The 23,574-nt window shown below is 34.8% G+C and overlaps 2 protein-coding genes across 19 annotated transcripts in view; one reads left to right on the top strand and one right to left on the bottom strand.

Moving 5' to 3' along the window:
• The window catches only part of LOC126866713 (uncharacterized), a 497,548-nt gene that overhangs the window by 270,692 nt on the left and 203,282 nt on the right, over window positions 1-23,574 (top strand). The window lies entirely within an intron of this gene.
• LOC126866705 (uncharacterized) overlaps window positions 1-23,574 on the bottom strand; it is a 184,263-nt gene that overhangs the window by 77,294 nt on the left and 83,395 nt on the right. The window lies entirely within an intron of this gene.

Genomic DNA, 23,574 nt, shown 5'->3' with positions numbered 1-23,574 from the left:
AGCATATACAGTTCATATATACAGCAAATGCCAATAAAACATTACATCCTTAAAACCTTAATTACTATAGGCGTCAGAAAATTGAATGGCTGATTTTTCAAGCCGAAATAAAACGAAAATCAAGAATAAAAAAATTGCGATTTTGGCTTTGTTTTTTTATTATTGACAATTAAAGACTAGCTAAAGTATCCCTGTGCGTGAGCAAACCTCCTTACACGAACGAAAGTAGGTCAGCCTAAACAGCGGAGTGCACTGTAGAGTTAATTGTAAATTTAATATAAGTTTAAATTATTCCACTTTAGATCTTTTTGAGCTTTCTCATTTTTAGTTTTTAGAATTTTAATCTTTTTTATTTAATTTCAACGCCACTGATTTGAATGTGTAATGCATATAGTGTGTACAATGCGAGTTGTGTGTATCGTGCTCATTGTGTACTTTGTTTACCAGAAAACAGAGACTATATTGAATATTTACTGTAACATAAAACGATTGCTATTTTTGGTGCGATTTTTCTGGAAACAGTTTGAGCACTCGCGATGCATATGTGATTTTCCTGTAGGCATCCGTGGACGGGACGATCGCGGTGTGAGCATGAAATTTGTATAAACATTGTCTATATGTACTATTATTTATTAATTATTCATGGCAGTAAAGGATTAGAAGAAACATTAATCCTCTCCACTCAGAAATTCCATGAGGCAGTTTTCGATATGCTGTTATGGATTTTAATGACTAGGCAGGTACAATGTTTAATCTGCCTACGATTTTTCTTACAAAACGTCGCACAAAATAGCTTACGTCTCCAAATGTCATAATCTTCTCTACGACTTGAACGAGGTAACCTACTGCCCATGTATCTTTCGTTCGTGTAAGCAGATTTGCTTGCTTGCGCACAGGGATATTTCGATTAATTTTTAATTGTCAATAACTAAAAAACAAAGCCAAGAACGCAATTTTTTTTATTCTTCATTTCCGTCTTATTTCGGCTTTAAGAATCTGTCATTAAATTTTCTGACGCCTCCAGCCGAACACCCTGTATATATTAAAAAATTGTTTGAAGAATATCTCCGTAATTACACATTTTTGAAGTTATTACGCGTATAAATTATGCATGTTATAAATATACCACATGTATTACATGAAACATTTTAAAGTTTTATTAGCGTTGTAGTCAAGCAACATGACTATCATAATGGATATTTCTAAAATTTGAAATCGATTTCGAAATATATATAAAAATTACATCATATTCAGTGTAAACATAAGCTCCGCAGAGATAAAAATAGTATTTTGTATGAATACAATCAGTTATCCATTGCGTTAATAACCTTCAGTATTTGGTAGAACCACTTTTAGCATTTTTATGTGCTTATGAAAAGGTCTTCCACTATGATAAATGTAATACATACTTGCTTTATTTTACTATCCACTCTTTACAGCTTTGTATAAGATCTGTTTTTAATTTTTCTCAACTCATTTTACTCGCAACCATACATCTCCCTTTATATTCTTTTATCCTCTCGCTCGCTCTCTAGCCAACTGTCAGTCTACTCTCACTCCATTCGATTTATCACTCACTACCGATTTATGCTACCTATGATACCATCTATCGATACCACCTATCGATACCGTCTATCGTCATTTATATACCACGCGGCAAATCCAAATGTGTGAAACATAACAACATGTATATACAACAATTATATATGTATATCGGGTTAGCGTTAGGTTTGTGGACGTGTAACGAATCTTCATTCGGACTAGCCATCGTTGTTGAATAATAGAGATTATATTTACTGGTATAAATATTGATTTTTACAAAGTTTGACAAATAACCGTGGTGATTAAATACTCGAGATGTTAGTGACAATGTTCTTAGGTTCAATAACGAATCCACAGTCAACGGGGTAACTCTTTGTTAAACGTAGATTATATTTTGAAGCACAAAGTAACGTTTGCTGTGACGCTCGGTATAATACTGCACGTAAAGACGATGTGCAAACTCTCTAAAGTGATCGCAAGAATAAAAGACTGATGGAAATTTTCCTCTCCTTACGATCGCGTTTGTTCGTTGCATATTGGCCGGGAATACCAACAAAATTCCATCCGTCGTTGCTAGGCAGACCCGCGTAGAGCTGGCATTGCTCCTGCCCGGGGTTTGATTGTTAATACAACGTGTGTCCCACAATATTGACACTTCTCTGTTAGGTAAAAACGTTCATCCCGTGACCGTAGCTACGTTCGGCCACCAGTTGTGTCACCTCGAGCCCAAGCCCACCGTCACAAATCTCGGGCAAACATAATAGGATTGAATCATAACAACTATTTCTAAGTTTTATCATTTAAGTAAATAAAGCTATAATAAATAGTCTAGACTAAAGTATTGGGGATCTTCCCAAAAATTTCAAAAGAAAGGCCGCGATATCCCCTCATCTCTGACATGTATATGTTTGAGACAACTATTCGAGCTATATAACTGTATACTAATCTTTTATTAAATGCATATCTACAGCAAATGTTTTGTTCAACATCATTTAAAACATCTTTAGATCGGTTTCAAAACCAATCTAATTACGATAGTTGAGTCTCATTGCAGTGCTAATAAAATTTGTACAACACACATAGTACATTCATAACAAATTTTCCATGATAAATACTTCTGTGCCTTAGTAAAATCTAATTATAATACTAATAAAATGTCATAAAATTTTCTTGTGTTTCAAAAAGTGCCCAAATACTTTCATGAGATACCGTAGATGCGACATGACAAATGACAATGTTCAGAATGATTAGTAACAATATAACGGATGCTTCTCTTGAAACACAACAATGAAGCCAGAGTGATATTCCACAATTGTAGAGGCAACCTAACCTATGCACAGACCTCTTGGCGAAGGTCAAACAATGGAACTAGAGTATCTGTTCAGATGGACGGAAGATGTAAACGTAACCATAATCATAATCCTAATGGGTCTACGCGGTTCGTGTGTAACCATAATCCTTCTGGTGAATTACTCATTTGCACATTTACCGAGATTCGACGAAAATTTATTGAAGGTTAAAAGGGTATATATTTATAATTTCATTTTTACTTACTTCTAAATTTTAATCATTGGGTAAATTTTAGCGCTAAACAATTCCTGGAAATTTTTGCAATTTTTTCCAATTTTCTTATTCTGTGTTTGATGTTCTGTTTCTTTGGTTAGCATAATATTTTAATCAACTTTAAACGATTATGTTGCATACGGATGTGCACAAGTACAAAAGTGTACATATGAAATATCAAAAATGAAGTAGGTACTATTACATTTAGGTAATAAATGTGGGATGGTGTGACGTTAGCGAAAGACGTGGCTGATTGTTTATAAACGTTGTTAAGATATGTTAATGTTGTCAAGGAGTGTTGTGACCGTTGCCAGGGTTTGTTACAGTAATGGTAATGCTGTCGGAGTTGAATTAATCGTAGTCGAGAGAAGTTCATCGTGTTGCTATGACGTAGAAATAGTGTTAAGCGAATTCGTGAAGTGCGATATTATATTCAATTTTGTGAGAGTGTTACAATATTGTGTTCATCATACTGTCTTTTCTGTTAATTTATAATAAATATTCCTACATGAAACATTCTTTCATTCAATTTGTAATTTTTTATCTGTATCTGCAAAAATTTAAATTTGCATAAAGATTCGCAGTCTATATATAATTGCATATACGATAACAGTGAAATTAAGAAATTGGAATGGTAATATAATGGTAATGAAATGTAAGTACTGGAAGTGAAGATTTGCAATAGAGATAAAGGACGCATTTCTGCTCATTTTATCACCTATATAATTTATCGTTTAAACACTTTACAGATTTAGGAAGAAAATAGATGGCAAAAAATGTTGTCGAATTAGTTAAAATTATTCATTTGTATACTACATCTATATCCATATTCTATTGAAATTGTAACTAATTGAACTTAAAAATTCTATTTCTCATATAAATATGTAAGTTATTTATCATATAAAATTAGTTATAAGTTGATACGTTTGCATTTTTCTTTTTCTTTTTTATTAAACCCCTAAATTCCTTGCAACCTGTTCAACGGACATTTGGCAAGTTAGTATAATATTAGATGGGTATCGCTTAGATACTACTTCTTTAAGTATCACCTTCATATGTTGTACGTACATGAATGTGAATGTATCTTTTGCTTTTATGTTTGTATTTGTATCTGGGTCTTCTGTTGACGTTGTTTTCATACAGAATACTGGCAAGTGGGCTTGGATGATTTGTTATCCTTGTTTTATATCTCTCAGACATTCCCTTGGCATCACACACAGAGGGGATTTGTAGGTCATTGCGTAATTCTTCGTTTTTAACGTACTACGGTTCATTAACTATTGTACGAAGGATTATTAACTGCGTCGCTTCCATTTTTAAGATGTGACTTTTGGCCGCTGTTCCCCATAACTGTATACCATAGGTTCAAATGGGTTTGATTATGGTTTTGTAAATTAGAAGTTTGTTTTCAGAACTTAGCTTTAACTGACGACTCATTAGCCAATTGATGTCTCCTCTTTTGGCTCCGATTTACTCAATTTGTTTGCAGATGTATTACTCCCAAGTAAGTTTTATGTCTAGATGCAGTCACGAATATTTGAGTACTTCTCTTTGTGGAATCGTGTCATGGAGTTCGTGGAGTCATGTAGTGTAATCCTTAGTACCTTGTCTTTACAGAGGGTGAAAGTTATGTGGTTACATTTGTCTTTGTTTACTTTTATTTTTCGTGCAGCCAGTCATCTTTCCAGTAGCTGTATATGTTTCTGCAGGATATTCGTCATTTCTTGTGGGTTTTCGTGTACTCTCCGTTTGATGTGAGTTCCAGTACACTTCCTTGAGATACTTCAGCATTGATGAATTTTATGTTAGAGTGTGAATGCTTTACTTTAACATAGAATGTTTTATTGGTGAGGTAGGATTTGAGAAGTTTGTATAGTGCATCGTGGAGAAGTTTCTTTGTGACTTGTAAAAGCCCTTCATACCAAACTTTGTCAAACGCTTTTTCAATATCTAGGAATAAAGTTGAGCAATATTGTTTGTTCTCGAGGATAGTTATTATTTTCCTCTAGTATTCCATGGATTTGTTCTATGGTAGCATGATTTTCGGTAAAACCAAACTGTTGACTTGGGATTAGTTGTTTTTTTTTTTTTTACGATTATTTCCTTTAATCTGACCAGAACTACTTTTTCAAGATTTTTGAATAATGTTGATATTAGAGATATGAAGATCTGTGAAGAAGGCTCACGCACACTTCTTTTTGGTTTTGGTAACAAGATGATTTGAGCCATTTTTCACATGCTTGGGAAATATTTCAATCTGAATACAGCGTTGAATATTATTGTTATTATTCTTACTGTTTTATCTGGAAGTTCTTTGATTATTTTTGCACTTATTAAATCATATCCTGAAGTTTTATTAGTTTTGATTGATTTGATAAGTTGTTTAACTTCTTTTTTCGTAACGTTTCGTACTCTGTAGTTACAGTCTATGCTTTCCACCGGATTATCTGTTATTTCGTCTTCATGTTGTAGGTTGGAAAGCTTGATGCAAGTGTTCCGTAAATACCATTGCCTGTTCAAATGAAGTTTTAGCCCAAAATCCATCTGGTTTTCTTATTGTTTGTGTCGGGATTATCGGTCTTTTGAATCTTTTTGTCGCTTTCGAGAACGAATAATTCGTATCTTAATTAGATATCAAAGACGCGAGGAATTTATTAAATTCTTTGTGGCTGTGGTCGCGTATGATTTTCTTTAATTATTTGGTGGCTTTGTTTAGTTAATGTTTGTTACGCGTTCTTTCGTGTTTTTAATTTCCTTTTCCGTTTTATTTTCTTCAAAATATAGTTTGGATAAGAGAGTCCATTTGTTTTATTTTCAGCTATATTAGTAGATATCTAATCTGCTTCTTGAATAATTTGTGTTATATGATCTACAGCGTGACAATATCGTATTTTAGAGCAAAGATTTGGAAGTTGTCTATCATTACAGGTGAGTGGTCTGAGTTCAGGTCAGGGCTGGATGATAGCTTAATTTGACTTTTATTCAATCCTCTGATTAAAGCGAAGTTTAATAAGTCTGTTGCTTCTTCGTGTGCTGTTGACCAATACGTGGGTTCACCGGTTGATAATGGTGTCAGAGTTTTAACTCTAGATGAAGTTCTTTTATCGACGCTTAGCATTATAAGCTTCCGCTAATAGAAATTTGTTACCTACAGTTTCGAAGAATTTCTGGTATTGTCCTGTACTAAGTTTGTGCTTTGGGGAAGAGTATACGGTTGATAATTGGATTGCTTGTTTTGTTGTTTCTATTGTTGTCGTTGTTGCCTGTAGATATATTCGTAAAGTGGTTCTGTGTAAAGTGATGACTAATGTTATTTTTTATAACAGCTGTTCCTTCATGTGCTCTTCCAGATAGGTGTTATGGTATATGCTATAGTGCAGAATTTTTACGTAATTTTTGTTGATGAAATGCGTTTCTGAAATTAGTATGTCAATTTCATGTGTGTGAATGAATAGTTCTTGTATTCTTTGTTGCAACGTGTTGTTGTTCCAAACCACTATGTTGAGTGTATTGCTCATTATCTGATGTTGTTATTGACAAGTTTTGTTAGTAGTTCGATCATGGTGATAATTTGTTGAGATTGTTGTTATAGTAGTGAAGTTTGTATTGATAACTTGTTGGTAACTAGTTCTGTGTTTTTAATTGATTTCTATCAGAAGTCGCGTAAGATTAGTTATGGGAGCAATAGTATTGTGGTCTCGCAACGGATAGAGAGTGGAATTATATCTAGCCGTTACCTATGCATAGCTTTTTTCAATTACATTCGCTTGGCAGCTGAATTTGATTGAAATAGTTGGGGGTAGCGTGAATTCTTATAGCGGTCTGATTTATATTTGTTAAGCTGGTAGAAGTTCGTTTCTTTTTCTAAGGGTGGGGAATAGTATTTGTTGTAGTATTTCCGAACTATGGATCCGTTGTGACTTATGAGGTGATTTCCTTGAAAATTCCGACATTTTACGTTTTCTACTTTCCTTTGTTCGATATACGACGTTGTTAAATGATTTCCTGCACATTTGACACAAGTTGTTACAGTGTGTTATAGTAGTGCTTAGTGTGACATTGTAGAATATCACGTTTTAATCTTGGCGGTTCAAATTGATGTGTTACTTATTGGTATATCCTGTGACCATATTTCAGAATTTATGTCTATTGTGACAGGTGTTAGATCCTTACCTGGATAGATTTTTCTTTTCTTTATTTACTTAGAGCACGTTGGACACTTTTCTGCATTCATTTTGATATTGTTTGATGCTGTGTTTGCATTTAATTGCGTGATAAAGGAATTACCTAGCTTTAGAATTCTTAGTTGTATTTGTTGTCGTTACTGGCTGGATTTCCATGTGTTAAGACACACGGATATCCACCTGTAATAACAGTTTCTGTACACACAGATTTCAAAGTGAGTTAGCAACTGCAGTTCTCGAGCGTTGTAAGCAGATGACCGATTGGCTCGACGGCTTATTGAAAACTGTTTGCATATATACAATGGCTCACGAAAGTATTCGAACGCTTACACCTACAAATTTCAATTAATAGAATGAGGTGTACTACACTAATTTGTTAAAATAATTTGGTATCTATAGTGACGGAAAAGTCTCAAGACTACATCCGTAAAATTTGAAAACGATTCAATAATATAGACAGGAGTTTATTAGAATTTATTAGAAACATTCATAATAAGTGTCATACAAAAGTATTCGAACGCTGTAATAAAATAGTTTTTCATCTTCCTTTGCACCAAATGTAAATGTCATTGCTAAATGAAAATATTGGTACGTAAACTTAATGTTAGGATATCGATTCACTAACAGTACCGTAAAAGTGCGCACAATAGTATTTAAAATAAATACCAAAAGGTCTGAAACAAAAGTGTGGAAGAGAAATAATATTCCGATTACATGAGGACGGCAAATCATATAACGAGATTACCGGAATTGTGAACAGAAGTAAGTCCACAATACATTATGTAATATCGGAAAATAAGGATAGAAATTTTTTTCCGATTACTTACAATTTATTAATATTAAATTGAATATACAAATATAAATTGGATAGAGAACGATATTTATTTAACAGGAAAACTAAATGCAATGCTCGTATTTACAACAAATAACTTGACAACTATTTGGTAACTCTCTCTCTCTCTCTCTCTCACTAGCAACTCTAACACTCGACAACACTCGCAACTCAATTCTAACGACTCTGTGCTTCGACGTCTCGATCAACTCTGATCTTCGCCAATGCCTTCCTGCTCGGTCCTGCACACACACACACACACACACACACACACACACACACACACACACACACACACACACACACACACACACACACACACACTTTTCGCTCACATTATCTGGCCTCTCGATTGCCACTCCTTGAAATATGAAACCGTACTTCTGTTTTGACGCTGCTTATCTTTTCTCGCGTCACTGTTACTAGGCACTCTTGGATGTAAACAAACCACAAAAAGACGGCGTACACGGTGTTTTCTAATTTCAGCCGATCTCCAATCAAAGCCATTCTACGATATTACAATTATATCATAAAAAAGTCAAAGAATGAGGGAACACTTGCAAACAAAGCTTGATCAGGTCGGTCAGGACCAAAGAAATTGACTGGAAGAGAGGAGAAAGTTATCGTTCGCGAATTAAAAAAAAATCCTAGTACATCCCCTCCTTAACTCGCAAGTATGATAGCTGATATGTTTCATAAAGAAGTTCATCCGGAATTATGTCGACGAATCTTACGAAACAATGATTTTCATGGCAGAGTACCGCGAAAGAAGCCATATATTAATGCGATAAATCATAAAAAAAGATTGACTTTTGCAAAAACCTATATTAATAAAGATAATTCTTTTTAGAAAAAGTCATCTTTTCGGACGAGCCAAAGTTTAACATTTTTGGCTCAAATGGTCAAAATTATGTGTGAAGAAAACCAAATACGGAATTGGAAATTCGACATTTACATCAAACAGTGAAACACGGAGGTGTTATGGCGTGGGGGTGCTTAGCTGCCAATGGCACCGGAAATTTGATATTTATTGATGGAATACTTGATAAATATAGGTATTTAAATATTTTAAAAAATAACCTTAAAGAAAGTGCCCGTAAATTGGGATTATTGGAAGATTTCCACTTCCAACATGATAATGATCCTAAGCATACTGCTAGAATTGTGAAAGAATGGATCGTATATAACACGCCACACATGTTAATTACTCCACCGCAAATTTATGGACTGAAATCGGAAAAAGATTAAATAAATTTCAGATAATCTCAAAGCAAGTATCGAAAGATAAAATTATAGAAATACAGAACTTCGTTGAGTGTAGTTTTACAAAATCATTGGTTTACAGTATGCAACGTCGATTGAGACACACTATTGCTACTAAAGGTGGTCCAATAAAATATTAATATTAAATAATTTAATAATATATGTAGCGTTCAAATACTTTTGTAAGTCACAATGCGTGTTTCTAATAAATGTATCCTAACTCCTACCTACGTTGTTGAATCCTTTTCAAATTTTACTGACATAATCTTAAGACTTCCATCTTCCTATTGACATTTGCTTGTCTAAGCAAATTACTTTAATGTACATTATTTCGGCCATTCAAGTTTGCATATGTAAGCGTTTGAATACTTTCGTGAGCCACTGTACATTGAATGTTTAATATATAAATTGAAGCATAACATAGAAACTAGAGCGGAAGCGTAATTGCCGTAAAAAATATTTACGATACTGGTTTCACGTAGTTTAGCGAATATGCAGTAGCTTGCACTTTGCTTCTACCGACATTTTTATTTGAAATCACTGAACCAAAATCTCCCAACTGAAATTATCAACCTGTGTACTATTTGTATACTGTTTAATGTCGCGCCACTGACATACAGTTTATTATTTTGCGGTGCAATTCGTACATTTTAGAGTTGAGCCCGAGGCAATATTATTCTTTGAATAAATAAAAAATTCATACATTCATGGATTAACACATATTATTCGCATGAGTATTTGCAATTCAACGGATACATTTTTTGCTGCTATATTTGTAACATGAAATTTAACAAAGATTAAAAGTTGAATGAGGTGAACAAACATATTCTATTTGATGATAAAATTATTATTAGGTGTTTTTAACGATGCTATATGCTTTATACATACTTTGACGAAAATATAGTAGAATCTTGATTATTTAAACTGATCACGATGCACACTATTTGAACAATAAAATAAATATGTTTTCATACAAGGAAAAATCATTTACTTCGAAATACTAGGCTATGTAATAAGTTCGTTCGCATTTCTTTAAGTAGTTACATAACATTTATTCAATTAACGATGTTAATTGTTGTTTTTATATTCTTTAAACTATCTAATAATTACTCGTGAACAATATCTCCAAATATTGAATCAGTTGATAATATAGTAAATAGTATGCTAAATATTTCAATAATTTTAAATATCGTAAACTCGAACGGAATTGTATTTGATAATTTCGTATTTTGTAGCTCAGTATTTTATAAATATTAGGATTGAACGGAAAAGAAAGTTTTGGAGAAAAGTATGTGTCTAGCAATTTCTTACAATTTGTATTACTGTCCTTTAATCTTTGTAGAAGTGTATCACCAAATTTGTCTATATTGCTGTAGAAATATAATGTAATTAGATGCTATAAGCATTCACAAAGGCGAAACACCCATTTCAAGTAAACACATCTCCCTGATTACTTAATAAATCTATTAAATTTAATGATAATGTTGTCTTAATAATAATTTTGTTAATAATTATCCTTTAACACCGCTATCTATTTACATTTAACCTATTTACATAGAATATAATATAAAATAATAAAATAAAATAATAAAAATAATAAAAAATATAATCGTAACATCTAAAATATTTAAATGCTTTTAATATATTATAATTTAATGCTTTTCTAATATATTATAATTAAATGCAAACAATTAATGGCAACAAATACGAAGTTCTACATATTTTTCTTTTTTTTTTTTGGTGCTTACCTAATCTTTAATTAAAACAAAAATAGTCCCATTCAATTAAAGTAAAAATAATTTCTTCCAATATTTTCGAATAACGTAACATTGAATTCTCTATAGAATTTGACGATTTATTTCTATTTTTTTCAATCTCATAGTGATTTCAATAATACCATCATTTATTCATAATTATTCAACGATACCATCGTTTCTTCACAGATAATTTGATAATTTGTTGCAATAAATAATCCGTCACTTTTGTATCAAGTCGTTTTTGTAAAGATGACGTGTTTATTGGAAATATTACCTAGAGAAAGTTCTCCAAACATAAATAAAGCTAATATCTAAGTTTACATCCGGAATACGTGTACAAATCAACACAATGGAAAATAGATTTATGACGTTCTGTAAAGTCATTCCGAACTTCATATATTGCACAATGCAATTTATGGTCTCTAATTGTACTATTCATATTTAATAGCGTTAGAGTTGCACTGACTCTCGTATGTTCAGTGGTCAATCAAATTATTCGAAATTTACCAATATTAAATTCCAAATATATAAAGATAACATTCTGTCATCAAATTTTTAAAAAATTATATGATTATATTTTCAATGCAATATGTTAGTAACTAGCAATATTATTATAAGATTGCGATATTTGATAACCATAAAAATATCTTTATAATTAATTGCGGTATCATAAAGGTTCAAAACATTAAACTTTTGAAAATATTTTAATTATTCAATTCATCTGATAAACTACTTAAAGGAACACTAAGATACTAAAAATGATGAAATATATAAAAATACTTTTAATGTCCGAAATCGACTTATTGAAACAATATAAGTTATTGAAGTAATATTATATTTGGCAAAATGAAAATTCCAAGTACATAAGTAATTATAATATGATTGTACCGTCATTCTTTTTGTCGACTGCTTTAACTCTGGCAACTTTTACTTTTGATATGCTACTAGTTTCATTTATGACTATATCTAGAATTAACTTTTTCGTGGACATTGAAATAGGTTATTAAAGTAAATAACTTTCATTTTTTTTACTTCAAATATTAAGATGTGTAACTTTTTTATCTGTTGATTCAAAACATAAATTGTTTTGTTGTATAGAAATTTATTTGTAGAATATATAAAATAACAGGAAAAGATAAAAAGATATGGATATATAAGATATACAAAAAAATAAAATGTATAAATACCTTTTGTTATATAAATAATAAGGTAATGGACTAACGTAGATAATAAATACATTGCTTGTTTTCTAATTGCTTGTTTTCTACCCCTACTGTGGGCTTATGATTTCATGAATTATGCACATAATTTGGTATAAATTAAATACACTACTCTAAATACAATACCTTTTTCAATATTATTTGTATTACAAGATCGTTTTTATATTGTAATATTTTTCCTTATCATGGTAGTTTTGCGATATTTTATCTTCTCGCTATACGTCTAACACCCTTAAAACAATTTCACGGACTAAAGGCAGATTTCATTTCGACATAGACGACACTCGTTAAATACAAATCATTTAAAAACTTGTTTAACTTCCGATAGCATTATTAGTTTTTATCGTTGTCGTGTGGTGTTAAAGTGGCATGTCCGATATTCTCTGCACTCTAGTCACAGGAAACTCAAATATTTGCCAGTTCTATGTGCAAAGTTGATTCAACGGTAATTCTCTTCAATGGGCCTCGCGTGAGTATGTTTGTGAAGTAAAATATATGAATGTTTATCGTACCGAATCAGCTCGATTAAACTTCAACGGTATGCAAATAAGATTTGAACGATCTTCAATTTGGAACGCAAGTGCAATTATAATTTGCATTCCGCGGCAGCAATACCGGCATAATAATCATAATAATCGTTTGCATTTCCGAGTTTGCTGCTCTGATTCAGTTTATTTTCTCTAAAAGATATATGGTATTTTTACTGTTCTAATAGATCTATAACTTAAATATGTTTTGCTAGAAATTTTATACAAATTGTATAGCGAATATAATAGAAAACAAATGTATTTTTCCTGACATGCATTTTAAAAAAGATTAAAGTTTTCCGATTTTGCAACTTTCAGTAGGCGACCCTTGTACACTTGTGTGAGCTAAATACGAATCGGTTTGCAAATGTCGGAGATGAAAGGACACAGGAGCCTTCCTTTTGGAATTTTGGGAAAATCCCTTAACACTTTAATCTAGATTCTACGTGTGTGATTGTAAGTGTATTCCATTGTGATTGCTGAATTCATAATAAAATTTAGTAAAAGCAAAGTTGATGGTCGTGTTACATCATAACATCACACAACATGGTCTTCGAATCTTTTAACTGTTTTGATTGTCAAGTAGATAATCTGCCAATTACTTGTTAAATCATTATCTAATCTAACAAATAAATAATACTTAATTTACCTTGAACATAAAGTTAATTAAATCGAAAATCAATAACAACTATAAATTTAAGTTATAAAATTTATCAAAGTTTCTATAACTATCCGATATGCCTGGACACACTTGACAGTTACATAAATTTCCTATAACTGGTGGAGTAGCCAGCACTTTGACATAACAAATATCGTTGCATCCGATTCGTGACACACGCATCAATCTCCGTTATAAGCGGACCCCATTGAAAGCATCGTTCAACATAGAAAGAAAGATTTACGTTGATGCAAATAATTGCGAGTTCCAGCAATGTGCTTACTTAACTGTCCCAACAAAACTGTTCCTTTTTGTGACAAGAAATATGTACTTACACACATAGTGAATGACGCGTCAGCACGCCTTTTTCGAATGGAAACTTTCCATGAAAACGCTGAAAGGTTTCTATCGGCTGGATCGCCGCTAGGTTTTCATTCTCTTTTTTCGTCGTTTCTCCGTGTCGCATTCTTTTTACCGTGTGAACATACGCGCCACGTGAGCATTCTTTCCACATGTATGTATATGTGTACATATGTATGTGCATGGAAATGTAATGGTTGAAACCGTACCATGGAAGAACTATAACGTGGCCTGTGAGACTTTCCGTGCAATTCGTGGTGAAGTTGGATATATATGGAAGAGAACGAATTGACAAAAAAATAATGTAGCGCTTAATTAACAATAAAACTACCTGAGAAGTGAAAATGACTGTCAATTCATAATTGTCCACAAAATAAAATAATTTTATAAATTTTCAACGACACATCTTTGGGATTTGATTGATGTTTAATACGATATATGAATAATGATCTGTTTTGTCTTTTGCATCACGGATTTTTTTCTTTCATTTTCTTTCATTTCTTTAAGGAGGGGGGGGGGGGGGGGGAGGGGGGTAAGGTTAATTCGTACAAAAAGAGGCATTTTTTGAGAATTTTTTGTGACGACACAGTTAAAATCTCACAGTTAAAAGTATGACATTCGAAGAATATTGTATAAAATTTTCACGGAGAAATATTAAAAAATACGGCAATGGCAGCAATTATTCGGACGTGTCTCGGAAAAAAGTATAATTACCGTGCCCCTCATAACTTGGTGCTGGATCATCCGAAATCAAAAAATCAAAGTTCATTCGTTAGGGTTTTTCGAAATTTCAATTTTTCACTTTTTTTGGAACACTTTGAATTAGCTGATTTTCCGAAAATTTGCGGCTAATTTTCTCTTCAAAGTGTTCTAAAAAAGTGAAACATTGAAATTTCGAAAAACCCTCCTAGCGTTACCTGGGGAAAGCTGTTACCTGACGAATGAACTTTGATTTTTTGATTTCGGATGGTCCAACACCAAGTTATGAGGGGCACGGCAATTCTACCTTTTTTCCGAGAGTGTGAGTGCAAACGATATTATATACGTCGGAAATGAAAGAACACCGGAGCCTTTGGAATTTTGGATAATCCCGCAATATTGTAATCTAGAGTCTACTATAGCTGTAATTGAACAATTGTAGTTATTCAATCCGGTTGTAATTGTTCGAGAGTTGTGATAATGAGCTTGGGCTCGAGGCGACAGTCAGTCGCCGAACGTAGCCGCGGTCACGGGATGAACGCTTTGTCTAACAAGGGCATGGAATAATTCTATAGCTCTCCTTAAAAAGGAAATAGTTGTAACACTCGACAGTAAACATTCCAACGGTCTCTGTCCCGTAGCTCGCCACACGCAGACCCTATTCTTCGAGTAAGATGATTGCCAGATGTCGATGCGTCTCCGCAGTACATGTTCAGCTAGCCCGAGGGCCCGTTATAAATCTCAAGATTTAGTCAACTAAAGTCCTTTAAACAGACAGACAGTCTTTGTCCCAACTACGGGAAAATAGGGGAGACCTATTTTTCAATGAGCGGCGTCTCCCACTAGCAACTTTCCCTCGAGGACGGCTAGCATCTTTTTCTAACCACCGATATGGAGATTGACCAATTAGCAGCAACGCCAATTTCCCTTACTCTCTGAACGAAGGCTTTTCTCGACGAATCCGATGATCTCGTGTCCTTAGACACACCCCAATATAGTTTTCCTCTGTGGCATCATCGGGAAGGGAAAGTCATTCTCGCTCGCGATCTCATCGATGAAAAGAGTAACCCTTTACGACTAGTGAATATTACGCGTCCGACTTAGATTTTGTGAGCACGTTCATCTATCATCCCATCGACCGCGGATTCGTTACTGAACCTAGGATCATTGTCGTTAGTTTCTCGAGTACCTAACTACCACGGTTACTTGTCCGGTTCTATAATGATCGTATTTGCATTAGTCAATGTCTTCTCTATTGCATAACGACAACGTGTAACGCAAACGAAGATTCGTTTCACGCCCCTAACCCTAATTCTAATGTAAACCCGACATCAGAAGTGGGATCAGTGCCGGTTATAACAGTGCAAAAGCTTACGATCATCGTGCGCGAGTTAATTCCGTCGCTAGAGAAAAATCGAGTGTGGAACCTAACAATTTTTCGACTCCGCTGCATGGTGCGCAGCTACCAATCTGATTATGGAGGAAAATCCTTTACAAAGCAGTGCCCTGAATATAATTTCAATACCGAGTGTCGAATCGACTTTTACGTAGTGGAGGCACCAACTGGTAGATCAAGCCATCCGGGTGAGTCGTTTCCATTTTACCCCGATTTCGGAGCCGAGTGTTCGCTAATTAAAGAATCCGTAGTCTTGAGAATCTCTGGCAAAAGAACGATTGATATAGTAGTAATGCGAGGAGTAAGAAATATTGGTACTAAACGTATCGCTCAATCTTGTCCATTGCAGGTGTCGGTGGTTAGAGATAAACTTTTCATGTTCTCGCTAATAGTTATTTAACAATACGATATCGCGATTGCTCGTTAAACTTTAAGCCAAGATTTTGACGTAATATTACACAAAATAGCCTCGCTATGTGTAAAACAAAAATAATTAATGCCTGTAATAAAACCGCTGAAAACGAGATCGATGTTAATGAAGTTGACAATGAGGTACGTGGTAGTGATAAAAGTCGATTAATCTTTCTTTTCGAAAATTCAGAGATTCATCCGTTACGGGTTCCCTACGTACTCGTATAAAAAATACAGGCCAGTTAGAAGTACAATTAATTGATCCTAACATCGCCGTACAAGGAGTCCTAATAGACTTCGCGAGCGCAGAATAGTACGTGATAGAACAAGCGACTTAATTACAGCCAAAAATCATAAAGCCTAATAATTCACCGTCCGCGTGCCCTGTGTTATTCGTGAAGACGAACAATGGTTCAGATAGATGATAGGTAGATTTTCGAGAACTAAATAAATATACGGTCGCGGATCGGTATCCTTTACCTCTCACTGCAGATCAAGTCGCGAGATTGCAAAAGCGAGATATTTTATTATTCTGGACATGGCCGGTGGGTTTCTCCAAATCCCTATTCATCCTAATTCTAGGAAGTATACAGCATTGATTACCCTCGATGAACAATTTGGATAATAAGTTGTTGTTTTCTTCGAATTCTTTTATGCCTTTGTTCGACCCATTCGATGTCCTTTATTTGCATAACATAAGTGCGTGCGCGTTTAATGTTTCTTCCGGAAGTCATTTTCGGGACGGCGATACTATGCTGACCCTGTCGAAAATGGGGATTCTTATACTTTCGGACAACCCTAATAATTGTGCAGCTCATACTTGTCTAAATATTCTAATATTTATGTTCTTCCTTGCTACAATTTTGTAAACCATCAAAGCGTTTACTATGGAAATCCTCAGGAGACGTCGCGAATACGTATGAGTTACGGTCCGGCACCCTCCATCATAAAATACAGAGAAAAGGTAGAACTCTCTGCTTGCCCATCGTTCCAAGAGGGCTTAGGTGGCCCGTTATTAACCATGTGCAACAGTCAATTATGCACTTAGGTTGGGATAAAACGCTTGAGAAACTGTGCGAGTGTTACTGGTTCGAAGGAATGGCGGAGTATGTTCGCGAATTCGTAGAGAACTGTCACGCTTGTCAAGTTTCGAAGGCCAGTTCAGGTAAAATACGAGCTGAATTACATCCTACCTAAGACCTAAGACCAGCATACCTTGGCATACAGTTCACGTGGACATAACGGGCAAACTAAGCGGTAAAAGTGGTTCGAAAGAATATGTCATTGTTTTGGTCGACGTCTTCACTAAATTCGCATATCTGCATCATACTCGTAAAGTAGATTTCCTTAATACCGTTAAAGCACTTAAGTACTATATTTTTATTCGGCAGTCCTTGCCGGATAATAGCGGATCAAGAGAGGTGTCCTAACGGGTAAAGAATTCCAAGATTTCTGGCAAGGTAAACACTAAAACTCCACTTAATCTCAACCGGTGCGAGTAGGGCCAACGGTCAGGTAGAGCGTATTATGGGTACGTTGAAAATTATGTTCACAATCATAGAAACGACCGGGCGATCGTGGCTAGACGCGATTGGCAAAATACAGCTGGCTTCGAATTGCACCACCAACCGCGTGACTAAATCGAGCCCATTGGAACTATTAATTGGTGGAACAGCAAAGACCTTACGACTCGTTGATACCTGATAATATCGAAGAAAGAGAAGTAGATATCTCTGATATAAGACAGCGGGCAATAGAGGATATAGAAATTAGTGCTAGGTACGATAAAGGTGCAGTTGACAAAACTAAAGCTAAGGTGGTTAGGTTTAACCTTGGTGATTTTGTATTATGCAAAAACGAGGAAAGAAACCAGACGAAGTTAGATCCGAAATTCAGGGGTCCATTCGAGATAGCAGAGATTTTGGAAGGAGATAGATATACTTTAAAAACCTTAGACGGCAAACAATCATATAAGGACAGACATGACAGACTGAGAAAAATGCTAGAAAGTTGCGTCCCTGCTGGGTTAGACGTCTGCGGTGATGACAACGGCGGTGATAATAACGATGCAAGTACACTGACATCAGAGGATCATTAACACTGCGTTGTGGTCATAGTAATACACCCAGTGGCGTTCTGCGCTTTCTATTGTAACCCGTTTAGTGGTTTTCTGCGCTTTCTGTTGTAACCCGTACAGTGGTTTTCTGCGCTTTCTGTTGGAACCCGTTTAGTGGTTTTCTGCGCTTTCTGTTGGAACCCGTTTAGTGGTTTTCTGCACTTTCTGTTGTAACCCGTTCAGTGGTTTTCTGCGCTTTCTGTAATACGCTCAGGGGTGTTCTGCGCTTTCTGTAATACGCTCAGGGGTGTTCTGCGCTTTCTGTTACACGCCCAGTGTGGCGTTCTGCGCTTTCTGTAATGCACCCAACGTGGCAATATGATCCAACAAACTGAGATTCATCAGTGTACGAAATCGAAAATGATCTGTTGTGTCATTACGGTCTGACTGACGACTCACAGAACGCACTTAACACTTTAAATACAAATTATAACATTACAAATTCTTATTCTCTTTTATTTTTCTGTTGTCAAACCTACGAACGAAACTTTGTTATTGCACTGGATCCTTGACTTACTTGGACATTTAGTTAAATCGTAAATAATGTCAGTTGTATCGAATCTAATGTAAGAAAACACGATATTTTAGTTACACACGAGGACGTGTGATAGTCAGGATGGCCGTGTCGGAGATGAAAGAACACCGGAGCCTTTGGAATTTTGGATAATCCCGCAACATTGTAACCTAGAGTCTACTATAGCTGTAATTGAACAATTGTAGTTATTCAATCCGATTGTAATTGTTCGAGAGTTGTGATAATGAGCTTGGGCTCGAGGCGACAGTCAGTCGCCGAACGTAGCCGCGGTCACGGGATGAACGCTTTATCTAACAAAGACATGGAATAATTCTATAGCTCTCCTTAAAAAGGAAATAGTTGTAACACTCGACAGTAAACATTCCAACGGTCTCTGTCCCGTAGCTCGCCACACGCAGACCCTATTCTTCGAGTAAGATGATTGCCAGATGTCGATGCGTCTCCGCAGTACATGTTCAGCTAGCCCAAGGGCCCGAGGGCCGAGAGCTTAATACAAATAATTAACAAATTTGAAAACCTCTCCAACGTTATCTCGTAAATTATGTACAGAAATAGTGTTCAAAATTTCGAAAGGATCCGTGCAGTAGTTATAAAGTTATGAGGGGCGCCGACTTTGAAAACGTGAGTTGTGGGGAAAACGCTTTAAAGTTTTGAACACTAAAAAATCTGGTATAAAACGTTCATAAGCGAATTTTATCGGCTTACCTCACACTGAATCATCAATGCCACGTCCATAAAGGATGTTGCTATCATCCATGATAGCTCTTCGGCTGTTGCTGCTTTTTCTTCTTTTATAGCAAATTAAAAAAATCGATTCGCTACTTCTCTTACAGTCGAGCACATTTCTTTCACGTAATCATTGTACGTCGGTTTTGATAAAAACCTACTAGACAAATCCATCAAGCTGCAGAACTTTTCACAGCCAACTAATCCAAGGCCTAATATCCTCATCACGAAAACAAACCGATAATTAACATCGAAAGTACCAGAGTTTATTCTTGCACTAGACGGAACATTTGTAATCTGTTTACAGCATTCGCACGACACTTTGATGTTAAATCCAAGGCCTTTTTTCTTAGTCGAATGAAAATTTACTTTTCCATCACATTTCACACACTTCACTAGCGTAGCAATTGTTGAAAAGACTAATAAAAAATCAATTATCCTATAATGTTCTTCAAGATCCTTCGTAACTTGATCTTCAACGGTCACTTTTACTTTTTTAGCTGACGCGCTACTTGTTGAAATGCCTTCGTTTTTACGTTTATGCGGAGGTACAATTTTTCTAGGTCGATATAATCTCGAACCAGTTGTTTGTCTATCAGATCTTTTAATTTTTTTTAGGCATTTTAGTAATAATTTCACACAAATCTTAATGAAAATGGAATATTTACTCCGGCACTAAATTTTATACTCTACACTGACAAAATATACAGTACAGGTAAAGGAGGTTTGTACTTAAGTCGTTAAGTACTATAAGTTGATCTGGGGGGTAAGATTAGGTATTATATAGAGAGAAGAACGTCTGCCAGATAACAATAGCACGCTCGGGTCGGGTAGGTAATAAAATCCGGCATGTATAAAAATACTCGTAACTTCACCAATTTTGCTCCAATCGACTTGAAATGTTGACACAATATTCTTACGATATTATGCATTCAATTAAAAAAATAAAAAAAAGTGCAAAAAAAATTTTTAAACCTTATCCCCCCCCCCCTTAACACAAATTTTATTCTTTAATTAACGGTAGATTTAAGGTTAAAACTTTAGCACTATATACGTCCAATTGATAATTTTTTATAGCAATTTTATAGATTTATATCGATACATCTTTGAACATTTGAATGATTCTTAACAAAGTATATGGATAAAAGCTTTTTTTGCTTTTTATATTATGTATTATGTGTAGTATTAAAAAAGATTTACTGTAATGGCTACTTTATTCTGGCAGGAAAAGTGACAGAGTTAATTTTAAATATGTAGAAAGGATATCGAAGTTTTGAAATCTGTTACATATGGTATTCTGTAATATAAAATAGGAATTATAGATTATAATATTATAATATTGGAATAGTAGTTAAGTACTGTTTTATGTTAAAGAGACAATATCTTCAAAAATGTGTCTATGTTTGATGTTTTTTGACTCAATAAATTTTTGGGAAGATTTTAGAATTAATTTAAGGATCTAAAAAGAGGATTTTACATAATATGATTTTATAATACGACTAATGTATGGTAACACTCAGTTTCCTGTAACAGGTGATCTCTGGGATTAGATTCTAACTGGTATAAATTTCACGATAAGATCAGTTCTCATATCACGGACGAGACGTAACAAAATTTCTCTCTCATCAGTAAGTTAATAATCGTTCTCTATTCCATAGGCAAAAATTATTATTATGCAGTTTCAGTTACAAAAAAAAAAAAAGAAATTATTGTTACATTAAAAATTATGCGGTAATCATAAGAACTTATGAATTCCAAAAGATTTATAAATTGTGACTAATGAAGATATCAACATGATCTAATTTAGTACTAATAGTTATGAAAAATAATCCACATCGCTTCGTTAATATCTATATTAAATTAAAATTTCTGAAAAGTATCTAAATAATGGTTCTTATTCGATGAAAACTTTTTTCACAATTTTATAAGAATTTTATCACTTTCTGATACCATTATATGCACAAAATAATGAATTAGTAAATGTGATTGGAAACCGTTCAGAATTTTATTCTTACACAGGTTTATTCATGTTAATGTTTGTTACATGATTCTACTGGTAGTAGTTACTTATCAAATTAATTTTAATTTTACGTTATTTTTGGATAATTGTTTATTCCATGTTCAACTGAATAAGTTAATAATTAAATCGTCGTCCTCTTCATCTTTTTTTTCTTTTTTTTTATTTAATTGTTGAAATTACAATCAATTCTCGCGTTGAGAATTTTCAGTAATTTTTCTGGCGTGGCGCAGTGACATGGCTGTTTATTTACAATAAGTTAATACTTATTATAGATAGGTATAATTTATAAGTATTCTAAGTAAGTGCATATGCTTAATTTGGATAATTAAATGAATCTAACGTTTAGGTCTAGCGGGTAGTGCCTCTTCAGCCTGCGAATCTGGTCCGTCGTATCGAGTAGTCCAGTGATTAGGGGGTTTCGGTGTTTGTTGATTCTTTTGCTATATCTGTCGCTATATTTTGCTATTTCCTCTTTGACGGTGGGTATCTTGAGGTCGCGGTGTATTGTTTCATTGGTTACATACCAAGGTGCGTCAATTAGGGATCTTAGCGTTTTCGATTGAAAGCGTTGGAGTATTTCAATGTTGGAGTTACTTGCTGTTCCCCATAGTTGGATTCCGTAGGTCCAGACAGGTTTTATTACGGTCTTGTAGAGGGTAATTTTATTCTATATATTTAGTTTGGAGCGTCGGCCCGTGAGCCAATAGAGTTTTTTTAGTTTGTCCTTTAGTTGCTTCCTTTTATCTGAGATGTGTGTCTTCCACGTTAGTCTCCTGTCCAGGGTCATGCCCAGGTATCGGACTGTGTCCCTGCTAGGAACTGTTGCATTGTTGATGGTGACCTGGGGGCAGGTTTGTTTACGGAGCGTGAAGGTTACATGTGAGGATTTCTTTTCGTTGACTTTGAAGCCCCATTTGTGAAACCACTTTTCCATGGAGTCGAGACTTCGCTGGAGAGTGGATGAGGCTATTACCGGGTCTGCGTGGGCAGCTAATAGCGCTGTGTCGTCTGCAAATGTCGCTATTGTTATATCGTTTGATATAGGTAGGTAGGCAGTGTAGATGGAGTACAGTAGGGGTCCGAGGACACTACCTTGGGGTATGCAGGCTTCTATTGGGAATGTTGCGGAAGTGGCGTCTAGGCATTTAACCATGAATTGTCTATTGGTTAGGTAAGATTTTAGGATGGAGTAGTAGGGGTGGGGTAGGAACTTTTTAAGTTTGTATAGTAGCCCTTCATGCCATACTTTATCGAATGCCTGTTGGATGTCTAGGAAAACCGCTGAGCAATATTTTTTCTTTTCGAGTGTTTGGCTGATCGTATGAGTTAAGCAGTGGATTTGCTCTACTGTAGAATGATGTTCTCGGAAGCCGAATTGGTGATCTGGGAGTGTTTTCAAGTTCTCTAGGATTGGAAGGAGTCGGTTCGTGAGCATCTTCTCGAATAGTTTAGATAGGGTAGGTAAAAGACTGATTGGGCGATAGGAGCTGGTTTCGTATATCGGTTTACCGGGTTTAGGGATGAGGGTAAACAGTGAGATTTTCCAGGCCTTAGGATAGTGTTCAAGGCGAAGAATAGCATTAAAAATCGATGTGATGAGTGCTATCCCTTTTGTGAGAAGTTCCTTGATTGCTCTATTGCCTATTAGGTCGTGTCCTGCTGCTTTTTTGGGGTTTAGGCGACTGATTGTTTCTATAGTCTCTGCAGAGGAGAAGGGTTCGATAGGAGGGGACATTTGGAAGGGGGTGTGCAGGTATTCAGTAAC

This window comes from Bombus huntii, chromosome 1 (genome assembly GCF_024542735.1).
Source record: "Bombus huntii isolate Logan2020A chromosome 1, iyBomHunt1.1, whole genome shotgun sequence".
NCBI classification, from domain to species: domain Eukaryota; kingdom Metazoa; phylum Arthropoda; class Insecta; order Hymenoptera; family Apidae; genus Bombus; species Bombus huntii.
The sequence above is the reverse complement of the archived record's forward strand: the minus strand, read 5'-3'. Positions and strand labels throughout refer to the sequence as shown.